We start from the raw sequence: 10,331 nt of genomic DNA, 5'->3' as shown, positions 1-10,331 counted from the left end.
AATTTTCCTGTTGATGGACTCTCTCGCTACTCCTAAAAACCACCTACTCTTCCCCCACCTGTACCTCATAGTAGAATCTTCCTGAGGAAAAGCCCTCCTTTCCCAGGACACAACAATTGGTATAAAACCTCTCTGGGTTGTTAGGGAGTTTATGTATTGTCTTTAAAGACCTTACTTGTTTCCTGTCCTCAGACAAAAATGAGATGTGGATTTGCTGTATCAAGGTCCAGAGTCACAGCCACATCATACTGCTGCATCCTCTTCAGGAAACCTCTCCATCTCTTTATTGAATTTCTCAAGTTCAGAAAATGCTTTCCTTGCCATCTCCTCCAGCTGAGACTAAGCTCTCCTCAGGTTCCACTCACACAGTTCACTGTGAACACTGATCTCAGACCAGTCCTTGATGAGTGTCAGAGGGCACAGTGATGGGGAGCTCTGCAGGAGGTGGAGGTGGTCCTCACTATGTGAGAGCTGCTCCAGATCAGTGCTTCTCCTCTGTAGCTCAGTGATTTCCTGCTCCAGCCCTTTTAATGAGCCCTTCAGCTTGCCTCTCTACTGCTTTCTGCTTCTCCTCGATCACCTCAATGTAGTCAGCCTGGCTTCTCGCAATGAAGTGTGCCAGAGCAGTGAAGACCTGCGCACTGTCTCATATATCTCTCTCTCTCTCTGAGTCTCTCTGGATGAGCTCTACTAAGTGTTTGATATCTTGAGCCTTCTGCAGTCGCTCCTGGATCATCTGCTGCACTTGTGCCTCTGTCTTCCCCAGCTGAGCCTTCCTCTCCAAACTCTTTCTCTGGAGGGACGGTGTGGTGAGTTTTGTGGTCTGTCTCAGTGTATAACTGACACACACACGTCTGATCAGTCCTACAGAAGAGCTCCAGTAGTCTGTTGTGCTTTTTACATATCCTGTCTTCCAGGGTCTCCACAGGGCCGATCAGTTTGTGTCTCTTCAGGGCTGGGGCTATCTGATGCGGCTGCAGGTGAGTCTCACAGAAAGAAGTTGGACAGTCCAGACAGGACTTCAGGGCCTTGAGATTCGTCCTAGTGCAGACATCACAGAACACTTCTCCAGGCACAGTAGGGTGATGGTCTGAGCCACTAATAGCTTTCACCTCAACTGACTTCCTGAACTTAATAGCCATCTCAGAAATGAAAGTATTGACAAACAGGTCTACTAGAAAATGTTTTCTAACATACTGGACAATGGCAAAGATCGGTACTATTCCAGTATCTGCTGATACAGACCTTGCAGAAGTTGTCCACATAGAAGAGAGACAGGCTCAGTGAACACATCCAGGCAGATAGAACACATGAACTGTAAACTCTCCTTCCAGTCTCACATTAAGCATCTCCAATCCAAAATTAAATCTAGAATCGGCTTCCTATTTTGCAACAAAGCCTCCTTCACTCAAACATACCCTTGTAAAACTGACTATCCTACCAATCCCATTTACAAAATAGCCTCCAACACTCTACTCAGCAAATTGGATGCAGTCTATCACAGTGCCTTTTGTTTTGTCACCAAAGCCCCATATACTACCCACCACTGCGACCTGTATGCTCTTGTTGGCTGGTCCTCGCTACATATTTGTCGCCAAACCCATTGGCTCCAGGCCATCTATAAGTTTTTGCTAGGTAATGCTCCACCTTATTACATTTTAGTAATTTAGCAGACGCTCTTATCCAGAGCGACTTACAGTAGTGAATGCATACATTTCTTACATTCTTTTCCGTACTGGTCCCCCATGGGAAGCGAACCCACAACCCTGGTGTTGCAAACACCATGCTCTTCCAACTGAGCCACACGGGACCACATGTGGCTCAGCTCACTGGTCACCATAGCAACACCCACCCGTAGCATGCGCTCCAGCAGGTATATTTCACTGGTCATCCCCAAAGCCAACACCTACTTTGGCCATCTTTCCTTCCAGTTCTCTGCTGCCAATGACTGGAATGAATTGCAAAAATCACTGAAGTTGGAGACTCATATCTCCCTCACTAACTTTAAGCTTCAGCTGTCAGAGCAGCTCACAGATCACTGCACCTGTATACAGCCCATCTGTAAATAGCCCATCCAACCAGCTACCTACCTCATCCCAATATTTGTTTTTGTTTTTCTGCTCTTTTGCACACCAGTATTTCTACTTGCACATCCTCATCTGCACATATATCCCTCCGGTGTTAATTGCTAAATTGTAATTACTTCGCCTCTATGGCCTATTTATTGCCTTACCTCCTCACGCCATTTGCACACACTGTAAACAGATTTTTCTATTGTGTTATTGACTGTACGTTTGTTTATCCCATGTGTAACTCTGTGTTGTTTTTATCACACTGCTTTGCTTTATCTTGGCCAGGTCGCAGTTGTAAAGTGAGAACTTGGCCTACCTGGTTAAAGGTGAAATAAAAAACAAATAAAAAGATTGTTGTAATATGCGCAGGTGGCATAGCCATTTATAAATCAAATCAAACTTTATTTGTCACATGCGCAGAATACAACAAGTGTAGACCTTTCCGTAAAATGCTTACTTACAAGCCCTTAACCAACAGCGCAGTTCAAGAAGAGTTAAGAAAATATTTACCTAGTAAACAGTAAAAAATAAAAAGTAACACAATAACATAACAATAACGAGGCTATATACAGGGGTACCGGTACCAAGTCAATGTGCGGGGATACAGGTTAGTCGAGGTAGTTTGTACATGTAGGTAGGGGTGAAGTGACTATGCATAGATAATAAACAGCGAGTAGCAGCAGTGTATAAAACAAATGTTTATTTTTATGTAATCTTTATTTAACTAGGCAAGTCAGTCAAGAACAAATTCTTATTTACAATGACGTCCTACCAAAATACAAAAGGGGGGACGGGGGCCTACGATAAAAAAAATTAAATACAATATAAATATAGGACACATCACAACAAGAGAGACAACACTACATAAAGAGAGACCTAAGACAACAACATTGCAAGGCAGCAACACATGACAATACAGCATGGAAGCAACATAACAGAAACATGGTACAAACATTATTTGGCACAAGCAACAGCACAAAAGGCAAGAAGGTAGAGACAACAATACATCACACAATGTAGCCACAACTGTCAGTAAGAGTGTCCATGATTGAGTCTTTGAATGAAGAGATTGCGATAAAACTGTCCAGTTTGTTGCAGCTCGTTCCAGTCGCTAGCTGCAGCGAACTGAAAAGACGAGCGACCCAGGGATGTGTGTGCTTTGGGGACCTTTCACAGAATGTGACTGGCAGAATGGGTGTTGTATGTGGAGGATGAGGACTGCAGTAGATATCTCAGCTAGGGGGAGTGAGGCCTAAGAAGGTTTTATAAATAAGCATCAACCAGTGGGTCTTGCGACAGGTATACAGAGATAACCAGTTTACAGAGGAGTATGGAGTGCAGTGATGTGTCCTATAAGGAGCATTGGTGGAAAATCTGATACCTGAATGGTAAAGAACATCTAGCCGCTCGAGAGCACCCTTACCTGCCGATCTATAAATTATGTCTCCGTAATCTAGCATGGGTAGAATGGTCATCTGAATCAGGGTTAGTTAGGCAGCTGGGGTGAAAGAGGAGCGATTACAAGTTTAGATGTAACTTTAGCCTGCAGCTTTGATATGTGCTGAGAGAAAGACAGTGCACTGTCTAGCCATACTCCCAAGTACTTGTATGAGGTGACTACCTCAAGCTCTAAACCCTCAGAGATAGTAATAACACCTGTGGGAAGAGGGGCATTCTTCTTACCAAACCACATGACCTTTGTTTTGGAGGTGTTCAGAACAAGGTAAAGGGTAGGAGAAAGCTTGTTGGACACAAAGAAATCTTTGTTGTAGAGCGTTTAACACAAAATCCGGGGAGGGGCCAGCTGAGTATAAGACTGTATCATCTGCATATAAATGGATGAGAGGGCTTCCTACTGCCTGAGCTGTGTTGTTGATGTAAATTGAGAAGAGCATGGGGCCTAGGATCAAGCCTTGGGGTACTCCCTTGGTGACAGGCAGCGGCTGAGACAGCAGATTTTCTGACTTTATACACTGCACTCTTCGAGAGAGGTAGTTAGCAAACCAGCCCAAAGACCCCTCAAGGACACCAATACTCCTTCGCCGGCCCACAGGAATGGAATGGTCTACTGTATCTCAAGCTTTGGCCAAGTCAATAAAACTAGCAGCACAATATTGCAACGGTGACATTATTGAGGACCTTTAAGGTTGCAGTGACATAATACTATAGACATCAAGAAAGCCAGTCAGTTGATTATTTACAAGTTTTTCCAACACTTTTGATAAAAAGGACAAAATAGAAATAGGCCTATAACAGTTAAGATCAGCTTGATCTCCCCCTTTAAATAAAGGACGAACCATGGCTGCCTTCCAAGCAATGGGAACCTCCCCAGAAAGGAGAGACAAGCTTGGCGGGGGGAGGAGGCGTCAATATAAATTGTCCGGTGGCCATTTGATTAATTGTTCAGCAGTCTTATGGCTTGGGGGTAGAAGCTGTTAAGGAGCCTTTTGGTCCTAGACTTGGCGCTCAGGTTCTGCTTGCCGTGCGGTAGCAGAGAAAACAGTCTATGATTTGGGTGACTGGAGTCTCTGACAATTCTATGGGGTTTCCTCTGACAACATCTATTATATAGGTCCTGTATGGCAGGACGTTTGGCCCTAGTGATGTACTGGGCCTTACACACTACCCCTCTGTAGCGCCTTACCGTCAGATGCCGAGCAGTTGCCATACCAGGCGGTGATGCAACCCATCAGGATGCTCTCGATGGTGCAGCTGTAGAACTTTTTGAGGATCTGGGGACCCATGCCAAATCTGGGGACCCATGCCAAGTCTCCTGAGGGGGAAAAGGTTTTGTCGTGCCCTCTTCACAACTCTCTTGGTGTGTTTGGACCATGATAGTTGAAACTTTCAACCTGATCCACTACAGCCCCGTCGATGTTAATGGTCCTTTATACAGTCCTTTATTATTATTGTGCTTTGGAATATACAGTGTATTCATTACCACTGTTTGCTGTCCATTACATAGCCACTACCATTACACTACCTTTTCATTCATGTGCGTCAATAAAGTATCCTTGTGTGTAACTTTTACCATGTTTTGTGCTGCTGCCATGTTGTTGTCATGTGGTGTTGCTACCATGCTATGTTGCTGTCTTGGGTCTCCCTTTATGTAGTGTTGTGATATCTCTTGTCGTGATGGGTGTATTGTCCTATATTTTTATTTTGAATCAAATCAAATTACATTTGTCACATGTGCCGAAAACAACCGGTGTAGACCTTACCATGAAATGCTTACTTACAAGCCCTTAACCAACAATGCAGTTCAAGAAAGAGTTAGTAAATATTTTCTTAAAGTAAAAAAATAAAAAGTAACACAATAAAATAACAATAATGAGGCTATATACAGTCATGGCCAAAAGTTTTGAGAATGACACAAATATAAATTTTCACAGTGTGGTGCTTCATTGTCTTTAGATATTTTTGTCAGATGTTACTATGGAATACTGAAGTATAATTACAAGCATTTCATAAGTGTCAAAGGCTTTTATTGACAATTACATGAAGTTGATGCAAAGAGTCAATATTTGCAGTGTTGACCCTTCTTTTTCAAGACCTCTGCAATCTGCCCTGGCATGCTGTCAATTAACTTCTGGGCCACATCCTGACTGATGGCAGCCCATTCTTGCATAATCAAGGCTTGGAGTTTGTCAGAATTTGTGGGTTTTTGTTCGTCCACCCACCTCTTGAGGATTGACCACAAGTTCTCAATGCGATTAAGGTCTGGGGAGTTTCCTGGCCATGGACCCAAAATATCTATGTTTTGTTCCCCGAGCCACTTAGTTATCACTTTTACCTTATGGCAAGGTGCTCCATCATGCTGGAAAACGCATTGTTCGTCACCAAACTGTTCCTGGATGGTTGGGAGAAGTTGCTCTCGGAGAATGTGTTGGTACCATTCTTTATTCATGGCTGTGTTCTTAGGCAAAATTGTGAGTGAGCCCACTCCTCCCTTGGCTGAGAAGCAACCCCACACATGACTGGTCTCATGATGCTTTACTGTTAGCATGACACAGGACTGATGGTAGCGCTCACCTCGTCTTCTCGGGACAAGCTTTTTTCCGGATGCCCCAAACAATCGGAAAGGGGATTCATCAGAGAAAATGACTTTACCCCAGTCCTCAGCAGTCCAATCCCTGTACCTTTTGCAGAATATCAGTCTGTCCCTGATGTTTTTCCTGGAGAGAAGTGGCTTCTTTGCTGCCCTTCTTGACACCAGGCCATCCTCCAAAAGTCTTCGCCTCACTGTGCGTGCAGATGCACTCACACCTGCCTGCTGCCATTCCTGAGCAAGCTCTGTATTGGTGGTGCCCGATCCCGCAGCTGAATCAACTTTAGGAGACGGTCCTGGCGCTTGCTGGACTTTCTTCAGGCGCCCTGAAGCCTTCACAACAATTGAACCGCTCTCCTTGAAGTTCTTGATCATCCAATAAATGGTTGATTTAGGTGCAATCTTACTGGCAGCAATATCCTTGCCTGTGATGCCCTTTTTGTGCAAAGTAATGATGACGGTACGTGTTTCCTTGCAGGTAACCATGGTTGACAGAGGAAGAACAATGATTCCAAGCACCACCATCCTTTTGAAGCTTCCAGTTTGTTATTTGAACTCGTCAACACTCACACCTGTGTTAATGAGATAATCACTTTGCAATTAATTGCAATTCATCTGATCGCTCTTCATAACATTCTGGAGTACATGCAAATTGCCATCATACAAACTGAGGAGCAGACTTTGTGAAAATGTATATTTGTCTCATTCTCAAAACTGTTGGCCACGACTGTACATGGGGTACCGGTACAGAATCAATGTGAGGGGTACAGGTTAGTCGAGGTAATTTGTACATGTATATATGGGTAAAGTGACTATGCATAGATAATAGACAGGTCTATAAAAAGTGGTCAGATGAAGCAGATACTAAACTACAGGACTGTTTTGCTAGCACAGACTGGAATATGTTCCGGGATTCTTCCGATGGCATTGAGAAGTACACCACATCAGTCACTGGCTTTATCAATAAGTGCATCGAGGACGTCCCACAGTGACTGTACATGCATACCCCAACCAGAAGCCATGGATTACAGGCAACATTTGCACTGAGCTAAAGGGTAGAGCTGCCACTTTCAAGGAGCGGGACTCTAACCCGGGAGCTTATAAGAAATCCCGCTATGCCCTCCGACAAACCATTAAACCGGCAAAGCCTCAATACAGGACTAAGATCGAATTGTACTACACCGGCTCCAACGCTCGTCGGATGTGGCAGGGCTTGAAACTATTACAGACTACAAAGGGAAGCACAGCCGAGAGCTGCCCAGTGACACGAGCCTACCAGACGAGCTAAACTACTTCTATGCTCGCTTCGAGGCAAGTAACACTGAAACATGCATGAGAGCATCAGCTGTTCCGGGTGACTGTGTGATCACGCTCTCCGCAGCCGATGTAAGACCTTTACACAGATCAACGTTCACAGGGCCGCAGGGCCAGACGGATTACCAGGACGTGTACTCCGAGCATGCGCTGACCAACTAGCAAGTGTCTTCACTGACATTTTCAACCTCTCCTTGTCTGAGTCTGTAATACCAACATGTTTCATGCAGACCACCATAGTCCCTGTGCCCAATAACACTAAGGTACCCTGTCTAAATGAATACTGACCCGTGGCACTCACGTCTGTAGCCATGAAATGCATCAAGTTGACAAAGTTTTAAATGTAATATTTTAGGGTCTGTTCACACGGTAAAACACAACACAAAAGAAGCCATTTCATTGGTAGTAGTTTGCGGGAGGTTGCAAATAAAACCATGAAAAGGCTTCCTTTGTGGCACAGTCTTTTATTTGCCACAAGCAGTGTGAACGGCCCTTAACCCTCCTCCACCCCCTCTCTTCGGAGAACAACATTATTACTCTTTATTTGGTCAAGGCCAGGCTTCAATCACAGGTATGTTGTCGCAATCAAGCTCTGCCTGTTTGGTGCCCTACATTTTAATAAAGCCGCATACAAACATGGTCGCTTCTGTTTTCTTGAGTAAGGCAGCTCCAAAATGCAGGCGTTTCAGCCTAGCTCAGTGCTTTCTGTGATGGTGGAGCAAGCCTACAGAAAATACAGAGCGTTGCGCCGTGATTGGCTCAGTGTTGTCACTCATGGGGACACTACGTCACCGCCAAGTCTAAGGGTAGAGCTCTAAAATTCTAGCCCCTTGGAAGCTGCCATAGAGTTACATTAGAAGTGCCCATCCAAGAAGGCCCAAGGTCATTGGACACAGATTAAATGACTTAAAATCACATATCTATAGTAGCTTTGATTGGACTGATCATGTCAACATCATACTTTCAAAATCTTAGCTGGCAGTCATCATGAATCAAGTTGACAATCTACTGTCAAATCATTTTTAATCCTTGTCAAATTAATAGAAATAATGAAGAGAAATTATAGATAAAACATATCGGCTAACTGCAAGCATTGCAAAGCAATCATTAGCCTGCTATTCAGTGGAATTGCTGTGTGGTCCCAAGTCTAAGATTAAGGGTCTCTTTTTCCAAGTTTAAAATTGTAAACATTCAACACTGGCCATGCTGTCAATGAAGCATGATTTGTGCCACGCTCAAAACAACTGTTAACTCGTCAAACTGTATGCGAAGACGGCTTGACCGAAATGGTAGCAGAAGGTGAACTTTTGTTGCATACTTATCAGATGATGATGCTGCATACTATTTTGCGCAAAAACACTGTCGGTGTGTTCGAAGCATTACCAGGTACTGACAGCCAGGCCAGCTGAACCTGGGACTCACGAAGGCCAGGGACTTCGCTCCCTGAAGTCGTTTGTTCGTAAACTAACAAACTAACCGCTACCAAAATAAAAGGCAAAGAGAGCCTTAGCATCAATGATTTACATGCAAATTATATTAATAACAACAATAAAAACCCACAACCAATAGTAGTAATCATTTTTCTTATTACTGTGCACTACATTATAGTATCATCTAACAGTTAACACATTTTTGGGGGGATTGAAACAGGCCTTCTTGGACATGGTTTGTTACACTATCCCCACTTTTCGGGAGTTTGTCCCCACGCTTCCCTGGGCACACTCTCCAATGGCCAAGATGGAAACGTCAATGATCTAAATTCTTCTAAATAAAGGATTTTTAAACAAGAGCTGTGTCTGTTTTTGGCCATGTAAATCCTACTCACAAAATAAAGGTGCATAACTGAGTTTACCCCTCCACTGGGTACATCACTGGTTACGACATTTCCGTTTCCACCGTCTCTGGTAATTAGGGTAGCTTATGGCCAGTAAAATGCGCCGCATGGTCAATCTGTTGTCTGTATTGGCCGTGCAGCATTTATGGTGATGTGGCTTCTGCAGAAGTCAGGACATTCATACTTCTTGCGCTTCGCGGAGCAGTGCAGAGATGGTGTGAAGTTAGTGTTTATACAGGACCTCCCGCCCCCACCTACCTGCAAATAATCATGTCCGCATTGTTGCAAAATGTGAAGCTCACCGCGATGCGGTAAAGAGCTAAATGTGGCCTCTGCGTGGCTCCGGAGGCTCCTAGAGCTTTCTAGGAGCCTCCGTCCAAAATGGCGCATTTGAACAGAGACCAGTTCCATGGTCAAATGTACTGCACCATTATATAGGGCGTCTTTTGAGCCGCATCAAACAGAGACCATTTCCATGGCCAAAAGTACTGCACCATTATATAGGGCGTCTTTTGAGCCGCATCAAACAGAACCCATACGCCATGGCCAAAAGTACTGCACCATTATATAGGGCGTCTTTTGAGAGGCATCAAACAGCCAATACGCCATGGCCAAAAGTACTGCACCATTACATAGGGCGTCTTTTGAGCCGCATCAAACAGAGCCCATACGCCATGGCCAAAAGTACTGCACCATTATATAGGGCGTCTTTTGAGAGGCATCAAACAGAGCCAATACGCCATGGCCAAAAGTACTGCACCATTACATAGGGCGTCTTTTGAGCCGCATCAAACAGAGCCCATACGCCATGGCCAAAAGTACTGCACCATTACATAGGGCGTCTTTTGAGCCGCATCAAACAGAGCCAATACGCCATGGCCAAAAGTACTGCACCATTATATAGGGCGTCTTTTGAGAGGCATCAAACAGAGCCAATACGCCATGGCCAAAAGTACTGCACCATTACATAGGGCGTCTTTTGAGACGCATCAGAGACCATTTCCATGGCCAAAAGTACTGCACCATTACATAGGGCATCTTTTGAGACGCATCAGAGACCATT

The sequence above is a fragment of the Salmo trutta genome, chromosome 3 (genome assembly GCF_901001165.1).
Source record: "Salmo trutta chromosome 3, fSalTru1.1, whole genome shotgun sequence".
Taxonomy (NCBI): domain Eukaryota; kingdom Metazoa; phylum Chordata; class Actinopteri; order Salmoniformes; family Salmonidae; genus Salmo; species Salmo trutta.
The sequence above is the reverse complement of the archived record's forward strand: the minus strand, read 5'-3'. Positions refer to the sequence as shown.